The sequence below is a fragment of the Apaloderma vittatum genome, unplaced genomic scaffold (genome assembly GCF_000703405.1).
Source record: "Apaloderma vittatum isolate BGI_N311 unplaced genomic scaffold, ASM70340v1 scaffold13640, whole genome shotgun sequence".
NCBI lineage: Eukaryota > Metazoa > Chordata > Aves > Trogoniformes > Trogonidae > Apaloderma > Apaloderma vittatum.
This window is the reverse complement of record NW_009696294.1, coordinates 23,921-41,821: the sequence shown is the minus strand read 5'-3', so window position 1 is coordinate 41,821 and position 17,901 is coordinate 23,921.

Sequence of the window (17,901 nt, the reverse complement as noted above, 5' to 3'; positions counted from 1 at the left end):
GATGCAGGTCTTAATCATTACTACGAGTTCTGTGTTTTAAGGCCAAATAACTTGATATGGCAAATACCGGTTGTAAAACAGGAGCGACGTTGTGAAAGTTCGAGGTGGAGAAGCAATTCTTAGTTTGGTCATTCTGCTCCCTCTAGTGTTTGGTCTGGAAAATGAACGTTTCTTTCCTTCGGGAAGCTTTAAGGAGGAGCTCAGCTCTTTAGTCTTCCTGTTCTTTCAAGGGTGAGAAAGGGAGTGTGTACTGTGTTGAGCAATAATTGTATGATATTTTAAATAGGGTTTGGAGAAAGAAATAAAGGTACAGTTGGGTTTCAGTGGTGAAAGGCTTGAAAACAAAATCTAGATGCACAGAGAGAAGTGATTAGAGAATAAACATTAAATATTAGAATTTTCAAAAGGGATTTTTTTTTCTCTTAAATGTTTCTGAAAGTCTTTTCACTTGTGACTTCTTCCTACCATTGTTACTAGTGATGTGGGAACAAAATGTCCACTGCAGAAACAGGGATAAACTAACTGATATCTTCTGAATATTTATCTTAAAATTAAGAAATTATAATTGAAGGAGGGAGAATCAAGACAGACGATAATACAAATATTTTTTTAGAAACTGTGAAAACAGCACTTTTAAGCATAGATGAATGTTTACTGTATAACAGTGTTCCTAGGACAGAGGAGTAGAAAGAAACCATATTATCCCCCCATAATATTAGTGAAGTTCTATAGGGTGTCTCTTCATGATTGTGTGTCACTGCCACATGTGTGCTGTCTTGCAGGGATGAAATCTATGACTTTGAAAACTCGGACTCTGCAAGTCATGAGCAGGTAAAGTGGAGGCAGAGGCCACTAGGAAATGCGTGAAGGTCCCACCTCAGCACCTTGAAGCAGGGGATACCCCTTACTGCAGAAGTGCAATACGGATGGATGTGCTGTTACAGCAGAATGGACACCTGGGGAGCTGAAGTTGCTCTATTTCTATATGATGCTACATCTGGCAATATTTTTTGGGTGGGGAGAGTGCTTGCTGCTTCTTTAATCTTGTGATGGGTACTCTATGGTAAAACTAGCTGCAACAGGAGCTTGAGCTCTTGCTTGAGTGAGGCTGTGGAGATGTCGCTGTGATTTGAAGGCCAACCTCTGTTTGCACTTTACTGAATACTGAAAACAGATTGCTGAGCATCCTGCACTTTGCACTCTTGGCTAAACCAAAAGAGACTGAAATTCATTTTGAGCCACACTTGGCACATTGGGAATCCCTGGTTAAAGCTAGTCATTGCAAAACGTCTGTTGGAAATTCAGCTTAATTTATATTTGCAGACTACTAGAAAAATTGAATTAAAAAGTTGAATAAAAAACTTTAACAGTGCAGCCTTTCCCAGGAAGATGAAAACTTGCTCCTGAGGGTTTCTGTCAAGGCGGCTCCACTGTACAAACCCTTTCGCCTTTCAGCCTCTCCTCCAGTCCAGGTGCTGTCATTGCCACCTGTTAAGCCAGAGGCGGTGGGTGCCAAGTGGGACACCCTAAATTTCTGTTATAAACTGGCCACTGACCAGTCCTTGCTGCTAGCCCTGGGTGTCAGCATAAGCCCTGCCCCATGCAGCAGCAGCCCGGCTGGGTACTGTGGGCTGCATTTACAGCAGGGTGATGCTGTTGGTGGGGTTTGTGCTTAAAGTGATGTTTCTCGTGACATTACTGCTTAAAATGAGGGTTATTTGTAAAGCAAGGAAAAGAGAAAGTGACTTTGCAACAGACAAATATCTGTTGTCTTGAACAATTTATGGCACTGTGCCAACTGGCAAATCTCATTCTATCAAAAAGATGAATTTCTCTGCTGAACTTGTAATCCATTCCTCCTCTAACCTTTTTGAATCCTGATACGTTTTAATTTTATAGATTTTTTTACAGGATAGTTGAACTTTAAGACAAAAAGCTGCTTCTGTTTTAGGTTGCTGAGGCCAAAAGAAAGATTCCTGGCCAGAAAACTTCTTCAGGTCAGAGGTACGGTATTGTATGTGCACCACTTCTGAATCTTTTGCTCTGTGAAAGAAGAGTTTATTGCCTTAAACTGTTCTAAATTGGGATCAAAAGGTTGTGGGGTGTTTCTAAATAAGTAAATATACAGTTCCTTGCTTAGCTGCCACAGTACCTGTGGGTGTTTATCAATGCTAATATTTAAACAGTACCTGAGAATGGAAAAGTTACAAGAGAGTAATGACTCCTGCCCCCATTGACAAAAATGACTCTAACTCTTAAACATCCCTCCTGATCATATGCCTAGAATACTGATTTAATGTTTGAAAAACAATTAACCAACTCTGCATCTTCTTGACTGCCTCCAGTTACAAGAAGATGCCAGGGACTTGCCACCTTAAAGTACGTAGCCTGATTTTTTTTGTGTGGGTTTTTTTTTTTTTTTAAAAAGGTGCTTAATTTCAGGTGCTCCTGGTAGCTACTTTCAGAAACCAGCTGAAGAAAAAAAACCCTTGGCTAATGACTGTGCATTAATAGTTCTGGTTCTCCTTCTGCTCTGTTAAGGAGCCCTGCTATTACTATTGGACTGTGCCCCCTCTGCACTGCTGCAATGTGCTGTTACAGTATCTGATGGTCTAACTTGGGTCTTTATGGGTTACTTGGCAGGAATTATGAAATGGGAAACAAGAATGAGGAATCAAGCAAGCAGGGAAGGCTGGTAGGTAGTGTGCGCTTCTATTTGTTGTGTGCATCCCCCTGTACCAATGGGTTGCACTGTTAACTAGGCTGAAGTTTAAGGCTTATCTAGAACGGAGGTGGAGGAATGTGAGCCTGAGAGCTTAAAAATGGCCTGGTTCTTGCTCCTGAAAGCACTGCTCAAGGTGCACCAGGACTGCCAGACCAGCCGATGACCAGGCTTTCCTCCCTGTGAGAAGTGTTTTATCCAGATGCAGGAGGGAGAGGGGATGTGAGGATGGAGGATGCTGTAAACCCTGTGTTGGCAAGGGGCAAGCATCTGCCTCTCGATGTCTTTATTCTGCTGGTTTGGCATTTAACTGTCTCTCTTTTGGCAAATTTCACAGCTTAAAGTACTTCAGATGTTGCACTACAGAGAGAAAGAAATAGAATAATTTGGTTGTAAATGAAAGGGAATGGTTGAGGGGGCTTCTGGGTGGACAGAGGGAGCTGATAGAGCAGGACTCACTCTGAATAATGTCTTTAGTCCGGTTACAGGAAGCATCTTTTCTCTGAAAGCGACAATGGAAATACGAGCAGTGGCCAGAGTGAAAAAAGCTGGATCCTTGAATCTCAGAAACGGCCATTAACAAAATCTGTTGACTACACTCGAAAAAAAATGAGGGTGAGAAGTAAATTAAAAGGTAAGCTTGGCTCCTGTTGACACTTAGCTATGTGTGATGTACTGTACTGCAGATAAGGAAATGGCTGCTGGTGATTTGAGGAGGATTTGACTGAGTCCTGAAGTTCAGGCTCAGGGCTGAGAGGGAGGGGTGCCCTGTGGAGGAGGTGCATTGTGCACCCTTGTGTTCCAAGAACAGGGCTCCTATCCCCTTCTCTGTAGTGAATGTACTGGGATTCAAATGTCTAGGTGGAAATTTGGCACCTAAATGTGTGGGTGCAGCCTTCTGTGTAATGAGGCTGAAGAGCCCAGGGGTGCGGAGCTGATGGCTCCGTTGGAGCTCTTGGACAGGAGAAGAGAAGGATGTTTGTGGAGCTGCCGTACTTCTTCCCTGCAACTTTCCCCTCCTTATCTCTAGAGGTATGATTGACAAGGTGAATAAATCTTGAAAAAAACATACAGTTTGCATACCATGGCACCCTGCTCCCCGCTTCCGGACCAGTTATCCTCAGTGTGACTTACAAAATTAGATGTCATAGTCTCTGACAGCATCCTCTGCTCGCTCCTGACCCTGCAGCAAGCCTCCCCTGTGGCTGTGCTCCATGGCTGGGTCAGCAACCCACGTTCAAAATAAATTGATCTGAAAGACTTGGAGTGCCTCTGTCCCTCTAGTGGAGGATGAGCCTTGCTCAGGTAGCTGTTGGCTTCTGTAAGGATGAGAAGGCAAAAGAATGATGGGGCAGGAATGATGCTTTATATCGTGTTTTTTGTGGGAGCTGCTCTCACTCCTGTGCACCCCAGCTGGGGCCTGAGGTCTGTCAGACAAGCTGCTGAGCCTGCCTCCTTTTTGTCAACTGCTCAGATTGCAGCGAGTTACATACCTTTGCAGCACTTAGAAGCCTTGTTGGAAAGTGATTTTGAAGCTTAACATGAGTGCTGTGAAGTTTTGTCTTGTAAATGCCTAGAAAACCAAACTCAGAGCTGGATTACTTGGCTGTGATGCAAACCGTAACTGCGTAAGGTGTGCAGCCACATTGTCAGTAACCAGGAAAGCTTTCCTTCTTGCAGTGCTTCCAGTGTCTTCTGCAAGTAGTGGTGGTGACTACGAGACAGAGAAGGTAAGGAAATATCATGCTTAAGTGCCTCAGATTTAAAAGTGCTACGGATGTAGAATGTGTACAAGTACATGGGAATTAAACTAAGTGGTGTTGCCTTTCTGATCAAATTGAAAAGTTACCTTTCTGATCAAATGTGCTGGTGGACAAATTTTGCTGAGACTGTGCTGGTCTACTAGAGGCTGGGAAAACAAGGAGATCTTAAGGAAACTTGAGAAGCTTGATAAAAACAGCTGTGCATGAGCCCTAAGCGAGTTGTTCTGAAACTATAACATTTACCGATGACAGATGGAGAACTGGGCAGGAGTTGTCATGCTTATTGTGTGACACCTGCCTGGGCTGATGGAGGCATCACTCCACCAGGAATAAATTCAGCCCTGGGGACATGCGGAGAGCTACACCTACCTGTCCAAAAGCCTATCAAAATTCCCAGCTGGGTCCTACCAGACTGTGTGCCCATGCTGTCCCCGGTCCTGTACTTGGCAATGCCCTGGGAAAGCTCACATCCACATCTATTTTGCTGACAATTCTCAGGCCTTTTATTCCTAGTCCTGTGCTCATGCTGAGTCCTGGTTCACGCTCACCTGTTAAGTGCTTTTTATGAAATGTTTTAGAAAGGTCCCCACATGTGTATATATAGGAAGCTTGGGGAAAAAACTTTTCAGGACTGGTAGTTGCATTAAAAGTTTTTATTTTCCTCTGGAAACGTTTTCTCGCTGGACTAAAATGCTTTGATTCTGATGCTTCTGAAAAACTTCATTGGCTGTACAACTCTAATGGCTAAAAGAATAGCACATGTGCATTATGTTTCAGGGCACAGATCTCCTTCAGTGTTGGAGTGAGCTGTCAGTATGTTGAGTATATTTTGAGTGTATCTCTGCTCTAAGTGCATTTAAAAACTACCCCTCAAAAAAAAAAAAGCAACTCAAATCTCTACTTTTTCTGGTAATGTTCAAATAAAATATATGCTTAGATTTGATTTTGTTTTAACAGGGAGCATCAAAGCAAAGAGACCAAAAATGGATGCCAACGGAAAAAAGCACATCTAGCTCCAAGGGGGAAAATTTACCTACAGTGGATCTTACTGGTATTTCTTTTCTGATCTTTGATCTATTAGAGGAGTTGATTTGATATGTGTAAGTGTGTGCTTTTGGGATTTTTGTGGTGTTTTTGGTATTTTTTAATCTTTTAAATTTTGTGGTTTTTCTTTCACGTTTTCTTCATAATCATCCTGCCTTGTGGTGTTTCTCATAATGGCTAAAAGGCTTGATGTTGTTTGTAGATAGTGTCTCAAGCAGGGAGAACGTTTGCTGGGGCTAACGAGAGGTGAAGGAAAGAACTTAACTGACAGCCAGAAATAAAACAGCCTTTGAGCCATGGTTTGCTCCCTATGTGAAGAGATAAAGGAGAGGATTATGATGTCTTTTCTTTCTTATGTATGTCATTACATTGAGGTTTCTAGTCAATATGGGGTTCAACCTCTACTGCCTGTGTCATTTGGCTGATCTCTTGTGCAGATGGTGTGCTCTCAGAGGAGCTCGAGGAGAATCCACTCTGGCTCAGTGCTTCTCCCAGAGGCCACTCCACTGACAAGAAGTCTGTGCAGGTGCCGTACGCAGTGCTCGAACTCCTTCTGGTCTGCTGCCGGGCTACTTCTCTTCTAAAACCAATGGGTCACGTCAATTTGTGTCCTGTAGCTAAACATGGACCCTGGCAGCTTGCCTGGGGGCCAGGGCAGATACCTTCTTACTTGTTTTTTCTTCTCTCCTTAGAACTCTCACGATGCAGCTGGCAAATTGTCAAGAGAAAAAGGAAGTTTTAAGCAGGAGGATTCAGGTTTGTTAGTCTTGGTAACATGGAAGAGTTGTTTAAAAGTAGGAAGGAGCATTGCCAAAGTTGTGATTTTCCTTCAAAGACAAATAAGCACTGAGTGTTTCCGAGATTACTTTTTATTTCTGTTTTGCGTATCATGACAGACTATGGTAGGATGCTTTATATATATTCTGTAATTCATTGCTAACCCTTAAATCCTGTCCTGGATCACAGAGGTGCTTGTAGTGTAACTATTAAGAGCTGTGGATTTACAAAATAGTGATCCAAGAGACACACAACCCCTGATTTTTAACTATTTGAAAGTGCAGTGCAACTTCAGTTTTAAAAAAAAAAAAAGCATCCCTGAAAGTTGTTGACTTTCTTTTTACCTAAGAATATAAATGTAGACCATTGTTATAAACATTTGGTAAATGGTAACTTTCACTGATGCTTATTACTGCTGTAGCTTTTTTTATTTTTAGGTAAGTGGCACTTAGACTTTTTTTTTAAATGTAGCTAAACTTGCACAAACTAATTCAAAACTGCAGCAGCACAGTCTCTTTGTGATTGGAAAAAACTGAACTTCCTTAAAGTTGAGCAGCAATGAGCTATCCTCCTCCTTGATGTTGAAGTAATTCTGAGAGACTGTCTTAAAGTTATTTCTGTGACTGTGAACCAAGTCGCTGATGCTTTTTGGACTTGGACAACAGCATTCTCTTCCTTGTGAGCCAGCTATGTTTCTATTTCTGGCAAGTTTTCCTTAAAACATGGGCTGAAGCTTTCCTTATGGTGCTCCTTAAACGTTTTTATTGGTTAAAAGCAATTGTATGTTACCTCTAGTGAAGTTGCAGAAAGAAGGCTTTTATGGGTGTGGCTAGTTTTGTTTCTCCTTCTATCTTAATGCATTTAATTTTATTTTATTTTTTCTAAGGAGCAGCTGAAATTAGCTTAAGAACAAATCAACTTGGAAAAGAGAAGGGGAAGAGTTGTGAAGTGCTGTCACCTTTTTTTTTCTTTTTTTTAAATGGTTAGAGAAGTGAGCCAAGAAATGAAATTGTCTTTAAAATAGAGAGATGGTAGTTTTCCAGTTATCTGCATAGCACTAGACAGTCTAGTTGCCTTCTTTTGTGAGGAGGAAAAGACTTGCTGGTGAAGACTTGTCCTGTCTTGTAAGTGTCATGCTAGACCCTAAAATGGAGTTGCCTGCTTTTCTGCAACATCAGTGATTCCAGTGGTGGATTCTGTTTGAGTAGCTGGTGGCTACTGTCACGTACCTCATGCAAAAAAACAGTCCTTTTCTGATTTTTGTTCTCTTTCTAGATGTGTTAAGTGGCCCCATCATAAAAAAGCCTAAATTCTCCAGTTTGGAAGCAAGTTATTTGTCCTCTGACACTTCGTATAAACCAAAGAAACTTTTTGATTCAGTAGAGAAGAAAGATATCCAAACAGGTAAAGTCAGGCTGGCAAATAAGGTGGGGTGTTTAAATCCTTTCAGCTTTTTTTTTTCTTTTTTTGTAGTAGAAATCATAGTCACGTAGAAGCTTGAAGAGAGATATCTGTAGAGATGGTATCTTCTCTAAAAGTCAAAATGTAGTAGGAGGTGTGCATTGTGGCACTGCTTGGATACTGTGTACGTGGAGATGTGAATGAGGAAATTTGGGTTCCCTAACCCCAGTCTCCTTGAAGTTGCTCAATGATGTCTACGCTTTCTAGTCTTTCAGAGTAGTGACTATCCAGAGCTATTTAAAACAAACAAAAAAAGGAAAAAGGCAGTCAGATAATAGACAAAACCACAGCTAACTCTGAACAGAAGGGGGTTAGACTTTCCTTGCAATGATTAAGAAGACAGGAAAACAACGGCCTGACTCTTGTTCAGTTTTTCAGTTATTATTTTTACTTTTAATTGTGCTTTTGCCTCATCATCTGCAAATGTTGCTCTTTTTTGTTTCATCAGTATCAACCCCCTTCCATGCTGCTTTCTTACAAGTCTTTCTCAAAGCATTTTGGGGCAGTTTTCTTCCTGCTTGAGAGTTCAGGAAGAGCAAAACTCAAATTCCAGCTCGATACCAAATGACATGACATGAATGACAAAACCCTTCATTAGCAGGAGGATTTATATTTTGATAAGCTCTCCAGCATGGTACTAACTGGACATACACTTTCTCCTAGGTCAGGAGATGGATGATAATGAGGATGATGTATTTTTTTCCAAGATGGTGAATGAAGACTTTGATGGTTCGGGGCTGATTGCCGCATTTGAACACTTTACTGGCCAACTAAAGAAATTGTTTTGGGTAACGTGCACTCTCTCAACATGTTTGCTGTGTGTGGCATTTTCTCATAGTATGTGAAATCATCTGTTTATCACTAAGGTGTAAACATCCCAACTATATTTTATGCCCAAGAACAGGGTTTTGACTGCAGTGCCTGCTAGCCTGGAGCTCTTAGAAGTATTCTGCACAACCTGTACACTTTGAGAAATGTTGCACAAAAAGTGTAAAGGAAGTCTTAATTAGGTTTTTTTTTCCTCTTTTTGTTTCATTTCCTTCTCGTATTTTATTTCTATGTTGTAACATCAGATTTGGTTAGATGTTTTGAATGCTTTCCTCAGAGGGAAGGGATCAAAGCTTTTTGAAAGGTAACACAGCATAGTGATGATGTATCTATGTTGGAGCTGGGGGCCTATGCCCTCCTGGGCATGCATCAAAAAGACAGGAACTCCCCTTTGGGGCAGAGACCAGTGTCACTGTGATGCAAGAACATACAGCCTTCTCATGGTGAAAACCAGAAAGCAAATACAAACTGCACCTATTGTCTAGAACGTGTAGATTCATAAGGACACACTTAGCTGAGATTAATGGTATGTTGAAGGTGTTGGTTGCACAAGTAGTAGCATATAAACTGTGTGTTCTTTGCTCACTGAACTGTATGGATGTACTTGAGATGCAGTGCAAGCAAGCAGCTGCTACTGTTGATTTTGCTATGGCAAGTAATGCAGACATTAAACCAAGTTTAATATGAGGGGGCACTGCTTGACCCATCAGAAAATCTTGTGTTTAAAAGTTCCGAGCAAACGAGATGTAGTAGACTTACACTGGATCAGCAATTTTTTTTTATCTTGCAACCATGATTTTTTTATTATTTCTTTTTTGAGCTGGTGCTAGGTGTTCACGCTAAACTTCTGGCACTAAGTCTTTGAATCAAGGCTGGAGGTGGTTGCCTTTACAAATCAGATATGATAAAAGTGTACACAGTTTGCATTAATGCTGATCTGACAAAGACCTGTTTTGTGCAGGATAACATGACGTGAAGTCACACGGGTCACGTAGAGATTTGCTGGTGTAACTAGTGTGCCTGAATGAAATCGGTTCGTATTTGTAGTACCTTGTCTATGTGTCATCTCATTGCACTTCAGATTTGGTTTAAGATAGTTTCAGCTAAGCTCAACAGCAGCCTGCAGGGGGGTTTACATTCCAGGGTGAGGTTTTGCACACTAGACTTCTAGGTTTTGGCTTGGACCATTGCCCATCCCTAACGGTGGGTCCTGTGGCTAGTCCCAGTACAAAAGGAGGAAGATCAGCGCACTGAACACCCTGAGGGCTGCAGAGAAGAACTTTTTTACCCTGCTGCACCAGATACATGAGTGCAGGTAAGTTGTCTGCTGCTGGCTGAAAATGGCTTTAGCTTTGTGTATATTTTGATCAATATGAAAAGGAATGCCTCTCAGTAAGTGAACCTGACATCAGACTACTCCATTTATTGTGGTTTGTAAGGCAAAGCAGCTTGTCTTGCTTTTCTGTAAGAAGAGTTTCAGAAAGATAGTTCCTGTGATTTATTCTGCCTTGTGGGGTAGATTGATTAATTAATGAAAAGTAAGCTTGAATTAGGAGCAGTTGATGATCAAACATAGTATGAAATAATAGCCTTTGAAGTGTAAAATCCTTGGTATCAATAGGATCTCTATAAGCAGAATTTGCTTGTTGTTAAAGGTACGTGGAGAAGTTTGTGTTCCAAAAACAACTAGGGGATGTTTTGGGGTGTCAGTCTTGTTTCTGTTCTCCTTCGCTAGGCTGCGTAAGCTGGAGACTTTACAGAATGCTGTTGTTGAAGAACTTGCCAGTCTTGAGAAGGAAACTCACATCTTGGCAGCCATGGAGAAGGATGTAGTGGTGTGTATGACTTCTTGTATGCCAGCCTATGGAGGTCCCCCTTCCTAAGTAATGGAGATTTTCTTTGGGGCTCTTTTCAGGACTCCTGGAATGGACAGTTGCTCAAAATGAATTCTCTTTGGAACCAGCAAAAACAGAGGTAGGACTTTACCAGCTGTCCTGCGTGCTTACAAGACCTCTGATGGTCAAAGAGGGTGCTGGTTAGGCAGGTGATACCCTCACTGGTATATTGGGAAGCATTCTGAACTCAGTATGGCATCTCCACTTGGTGTCCATTAATGGAGCCTTAGCAGCCTCGTGAGGGTTTTTGACTCAGGACTAGGATGGAATGAGGCATACTCTGCATGAGAAGGTGTGCAGGAGAGTCATGTACCCCCAAAGACCTGTACCAGGATCTGGAGTAAGGTGCGCACCCTCTGGTCACATCAGTGTTTATTGGCACAGAGAAGATGGAAGGAGGCGATCCTTTCCTGTATAAAAGATACTGTTGGTACAAATGTTGGGCAAAAAGCTGCAAAAGGAGGAATCCTCGGGTTAATTTTTATCAGTAAATATCTTTGAATTTTATTAGTAAGTACTAATGTTTCACAATGAACTAGCTAAGCTCACTTTTCTTCCAGAATATGGTCTGACTCAGCCCTGGGTGAAACAGCAATGAGTTTTGCCAATGCTAGCCAGAATACAACGGTACGTGCTGTCACAAGCAGCTTGAGGCGGTGGTGGAATTTGAGGTGTAGCGTAACTGATAAGTGTTGGAAGCAAAAAGATGAAACTGAAATTCTGGGAGGGGAAGAATCCTTTGGGACTGATAAGTGGGGCTGGTTCTTTGTGGGAGCCCCAATTCTGATGCACAGAAAGCATTGGGAAAGCAGTGTTTTGCCCTGCTAAAGACTAGGGAAAGTGGTCCAAAAGCACTTGCCCAGGGGAGAAGGTAAGGATGAAGATCATCAGGTGGTGGTTCTTCTCCTAGGTTCAATCTTGGGAATTACTTCATCCCAAGGCTGGTTTTTGTGTAGCTGGTGACCCTTGATGTGGTTCTCTTCCGTGACTTTGTCACACTTACCCTTGGAGTTGTGATGTCCTGTGGCTAAGAGCTCTGCAGCCTTACGACACCTTGCATATTTTCTCTGATCTGCTTTCAGGCTCTGGAAACATCTAGCCTTGATGCCTCCAAGTTTGATTTCTAAAAACCCCAAATTTATTTGTTTACCTTGGATCCCAGTTAACTGTTCTGTTTAATTTCTTGGAATTTTCAGAGTTCCATCACTAACTTACACCCACATTTTAATGTGTAGATTAACCTCATTACTCTGTTAACTTTGATAAAATGCTTAAGTTTCCTTCTTATTCACCCCATTGCATAAGCACATGGTTTTGCTACTGCTGCTTTTATGCACAGACCCAATGGCTTTGGGGGTTTTGCGTTCCCACAGCAGGACTGATGGATTACAATGATGTGTGTGATGCCATGTGTCTGCATTGCATGGAGTTGTAGAAATTTCCCTGTGTTGAAGGATCAACCCTGTCTGGTTTGGGGCTTGATTTTTATTTTTTTTTTTAATTGTTAAAGGTGGAATCCTGAACCTTTCCATAGGGAAAAATTTCCATTACTACCACTGAATTTCTTAGAGGGACACAGGCCTTTCCCTTAGCAGAGGTGCTCCTGATGGACAGCATTAAAGAGGGGCAGGGCTGAGGAAGGAGGGATGTTATCGTGGGACCTGCTCATCGTGCAGGATGTTATTCCAGGGTGGGTGGTTGAGAATTAAAAGCTGAGTCTAAATGTGCTTCTAGAATCTCTGCACTTTGTTTTTTTTTATGCAACATAAGTGTTTGTGTAAGCTTTAGAAATGTCTTTCATTACATCTTTTTTTTTTTTCCCCCCTTTCCCGCAGCATGAAAGCCCAGTGAAGAAGGCAGCAGAAAAAGACGTGGTCATTGTTCCTTCTGACTAGCAAACCCATGCATTCATTAGAGCTCCTAACGTTTGAGCACCATATGCAACATAGAGAAGATGGTCCTGTGAAGGATGTTAATCTATTTTAAATGGAACGAAAAGACAAAGGGAGAGGAAAAGAGCAGTGATAGTGAGGTTTTTGTTGCGTGCTATAGAATACCAGAGAAATAGGAAATGAACCTAAATACCATGGCTTAGCCACCAACCTGATGCATGTACTGTCTGTCTTGGAGTATTCTGCTAACAGCTTTATCAAATGTAAGAGCACTCAATCATTGGTTCTAAGTAAAATACTATCTGGCTAGGATAACGATCTCCTCGTTTCATTTGAATGGATGCACTGTGTGTGTCTGTGGGAAGGTGCTCTGGAGCTCTGTATACCCTGCCTGGGGGTGTCAGGGGCAGTCTTCTTCGTGTATACATCCAGCACTGTGGGAACTGCTGGCTTGAAACCAGAGCCCTTTAATTCTTAATTGCAGAGATAAAAGAACAGAGGGATATGCTGAATATTGGCCAGATGCCTGGTGGCAAACTGGAGATTGTGGAGGGCAAGAAACTTGGAGTGTTGCACAGAAAATGGCAAGTGAAGCTGGAGAAATTATTTTTGAAACTAGTGACTATTGGCTTCTAGGAGAGTTCAAAGTACAGTGGACAATGTTAGGATTAGGTAAACTACTGCCAAAGGTCTCTTTAAAGTGAGTAGCAGATAAATTGTGCTATTTAACATCATCTGCTTCATCCAATTTCCCAAAGTGACGGTGGTTCTTCACAAACTGCTTTTAATGCTGTGGTAAACTTGAGTGCATCTTAATGAATTTGTGAGAACGTGGCATGTTTCCAAGCTCGGTCTTTCTCTCGACTTATTTTAGAAAACTGACCTCAAGCTGCCGTCTAGGTTGGAGTGTGGAGGGAGTCATTCCCTCTGTGCAAGGTACCTTCATGACAAAAGCATACTTTTGCCAGGGTGTTTCTGCCCTGAGTGCCGTTTAGGGGGGGCCTGAAACTTGCCCACTTGTGAAATGATCATGCAGGCTACTGCAACAATGAGAGGCTGCCGTTGCCATCACATTGTCACTTCCTGGAGATTATGCTTATTTCTTCAAGTTAGCTAGTCCTAGCTGAAGTTGGTGTGAGTTAGGAATTCACCTTCCTGTCAAGGGGTGGTTGGCTCTCTTCTTCTGGGCTGGTTTAAAACAAAAGACCTGTTCCTCCCTGCCCTTTCCAAAGCTCTAGATTCACTAGTCTTCTCTCTCCTATTCACAACGTGAAGGGCTGAAGCTGTGGTTTTGTAACAACTACCTGCAGTTATTTGAGGACTGGCCCGGGTGAGCTGCCAGCGCTGCATCCTCCTGCTGTTCTTCAGTGTCTTTCCAGCTGCTCTTTGAATCCAATTTCTTGAAGCACTGAGTCAAAGAAGCTGTAACCTCCACAGACAGCTCTGCTTGTGCCTGATAAAGCTGTTTAGTTTTGCAGCCCAGTAACAGAGGTTTTGGCATGCTTTGTGTCCCCCTGGCATGGTGGCATGCTGTGACTGCACCAGCGGTGTCGTTAACCAAAATGGGCTTTAATCTATTGGCCAGAGCAATCTGAGTATCCCTTCCTATTGCCTGTCTGTACCAGGTCCAAAACAGAAAATCACCTGGAGCTTTTACTACCTGATTACTTAACACCAAGGGCCTGGGCCTAGGAGCGTGGCAAGGGCTTGAACTGCCCAGTTGCTTGTTACCATAACTCAGAGTTCGCATCAGTGAACGTAAAGGGATGTATTGCGTAGTGTTACCCCCAGTCCTAAGTACCAACGTGGACCTTCTTGTAGCTTCTGGGTAAATGCCTATGTCTTAGGGTTTTATTCCCAGTGACCCAGCGGCCAAACATGATGGATGTAGCCCTGAGAGAAGTTTTCCAGCTGGAGCTGCTCTTGTATCCTGAATTCTGCCAAGCCACAAGAATAGTGTTGATAACACATGCCCCAAGGATGCAGGTTGCCTTTGAGGTGGATGTTGCCTTGAGTGGTTTATGCTTGCTCACCTGCATCTCCAAGGAACTTACTGCTCAAAGGGAAAGTTTGAAATAGGAAGGTGAGATGCAATGGCTTTTGCTGGTTTAAGGAAATTATTATCTTTATTTTTTAGAAAAGGCACATTTTTTTTAAAACTACTACAATAATGTTTGATCTTTCATTTCTAAGATGTTATTTGAGGGCTTTGTTTCTCTCTAAGCTAGAGCTTTGCCAGCACAATAGAGTAGGTGTGTAGCAAGTCTGGTTTTGCTCTGTTTCCTCAACCTTTATGTATTTTGGCAGAATCACAGAATTGTTAAGGCTAGAAAAGACCTCTGAGATCATCAAGTCCAGCCTATGACTCAACAACATTGCAACAGAATGCTGTCTTGGTGTCTCTTGTGACTCTACAAATTTAGGAACATTCTTCATCCAAGTAGCTTGGCAAGATAATGTGTAGAAACACAACTGCTGCACACTGTAGCTCTTACTGGTGTATCCCTGTGTAACCTGTCAGTACAAAGCTTGGAAGGCAAGGGCTGAGCACTTTAGAGGGTGTAGATAAAGGGGAAATCAGGATCTCTTATTAAATATTAGCATAATGTTGTATGCACCTACATTTGCTTTCAACTGTGTTATTGGAACAGCCTGAACCCTAAAAGGCTGCTTTTAGTGATAGCTGTGGGAGAGCAGGAGGGGATGCTACACAGCTTAAATGTCTCCTGGCCTTCTTCTATTCTTTCATATAAAATGTTTCACATTTTGAGAAGGTTGGTTAGTTCTAGCTTGTTAGCCTCCGAACTGCCCAAGATGGGAGGATGTGCTAGAGGTTTTGGTCTTTCCTAATGGTCTTTTCATTTGCTGTCAGTAGCAGCTGTGTTTGAAGACAACAGCTGGGGCAGGAATAACTCTTTCTGATCTTGGGCAGCCCACTTCATCCCACTTCCTGCACTGTTGCATTAGTTGAACATGGAATTATTTGGGCTGGAAAAGACCTTTAAGATTATGAAGTTCAACTTCTAATCTAGTGATGCCAGGTCCACCACCAGTGTGTTTGAGCTGAAACCCCTGAAGATCTTAAGCTCATTTGGCTTCTGCAGATGAGATCTTGGCAACAACCAACCCTGTATCTGTGTTAACTTAATGTTTTCTTTTGAAAGGTAGGTAGATGACCTTTGCAAGTTTGCTTTGGCAGCTCACTTACGCTCTTTTAACTGTTATTTATCCAGCTATATCTTATTTTTTTTCTTTTCAGTGTAAATAGAGAAAGCTCAATTTTCAACCTGCTCTTCTGAGCCAGAACACCAGAGATGATGTGGGTGCTGAGGTGCAAAACCCAGGCATCGGTACGTAGAAGAAGAAGCTGCAAATACAAATTTCAGGTTAAGAATAACTGCTTCGTGTGTTTTAAGCTCTTAACCAGCTTAGTATTAAACGCTGTTATCTTTATGCTTTTATCTCTTTTAGGGGATGATGCTGTGCCGGGGGAACTGTATGCTTGTGTTTGCCTTGGCCTGAGGTCAGCTCACCCTGCTCTCTGTCAGGTGTGCTGATGTGGGCTGGAGTGCGCTGGGACAGGTCCTCCTTCTGCAAGCAGTAGGACCATGTCTAAAACAGCGGTGCACTGGAGAATACACTCATTTCCAGAAACAGCTGAGAGCTATGGTGTATCGGAACCAAACACAGCAGCAGGGCCTCTCCTGGTCATGTATTGCAGGATGTTTTTTGTTTATCGTGAGTAAGAGCTGAGAAAGCATTGCTGAGAGCCAGCCTGTGAGACAAGCCCTGTGAAGCTGAGCTTTGGCATACATCAGCAGCCTGATTTCTCTCTTGCAATTGCAGCGTTTCTGAAAAAGTTTGAGAGCAAAAGTAGCCTCAAACAACGAGTTTCCATCAGTTTGATGCCTTAAAGAGGACTTGAGACAGCCTGATAGTAAAATTTTTTTATTTACAGTGTTACGTATTACAGGAAAATCAGTTTAAAAAGTCAATGCTTCTCTTTCTTCAAAGTTGCAGCATTTTGAAGATGTTAAGACAGATCTGAAAAATTTTAAGCATACCTGATTCCAGCCTTTCTGGCTGGGCTGGCTTGCAAGGTGAGACCATCTTGTCTTTTTCCTTTTTTTCTTTATTTTTTTTTTTTTCCCCAGCCCTTTGAGTTTCAAGTAAGGCATTTATTTATCTCTTTCTTTTGAATGAGGTTTCAACAAAACAGAAGACAATATCTGTGGGTTTGCTTGCCCTAGTAAACTTGAACAGCGTGCTGGTGCTGTTCACCTTCATAGTCAAATGCATGTTTTGCCATCAAAAGGTTATGGACTCCACTCAGCCTAATGTCCATGTTGGGTCACACAACAGGTTTTTTTGCCAGCCTTAAGTGAATGGTCCAGCTAGTTTCCTCGTGTGCTATCTTGTCTGCTCTTCTGATTCTCTCTGCCTTTGCATGGGATTCTGGTGTAAAGCTGACATCTGCAGAGCTCTGAAGCTCTCCCTTTACTTAGGTCTATGTATGACTCCTTCAGTCAAACACACTGATTTCTTACAACCTGTGAGTTTTACAGTGTTAACCAGAAAGATCTGAAAAGAAAAGGTCCTCGGAAGGCTGGTGAGAACTAGTATATGCACGCAGCATCCAGGCCTACCGGTTGGGGTTATTTCTGTTGTGTGTTTTTTGGAGGTTCTTTGTTGTGGTTGGTGGTTTTTTGGTTTTTTTTTTGGTTACTGCTTTTCCTCCATATCAAGTGTTAAATAAAACCAAACACTGACTTTAACTGTGGCTAGCTTTGTAGAATCAGGCTGGAAAAGAGCTGTAAGAGAATCTCTTAACCTAATGCTGCCAGGTTCACCACTAAACCATGTCCCTAAGCCCCACATCTACATGTCTATTAAATACCTCCAGATGGTGACTGCCACTTTCCTGGGGAGCCTCTTCCAATGCTTGACAACCCTTTTGGTAAAGAAAACTTCCCTGATATTCAGTCTAGACCTCCCTTGGTGCAGCTAGAGGCCATTTTATCTTGTCCTATTGCTTGTTCCATGGCAGAAGAGACTGAATATGAAGATGGAGCAAATATAAATATGAACCAGTAAGATGCATGTCCATGGTGGTGGTGTCTATGGTTTTCACATTGCAGTTATTTTGATTACCCAACTCCTCTTAATACATGGTATGTCAGTTTGCTTCAGATTAGCGATGTTTGTATATGTGAAACCAGGGCAGTATAGGATTAGCTTTGTACGCATTCACACCCAAAAGGATTTATCTTCATTTAGTCGTTGATCTCCTATTTCTTTCAAAACCCTTTCACAGAGGGGACGCCTGTTAATCTAGCACATCCAAAGTGACTTATTTTGCTCTGACTTGAGCTCAAAACCCCATATCATTATGCGATATGTATTTTAACACCGTACTGGGCAGTCCCAGGTGCTACCAGTCCAGCCCCCCAAAACAGCAAGTTCCCACCAGCCTTTGTGGTGCTTGAATGGGGTTGCATGTACGTGAAGTGAGTGAGCAC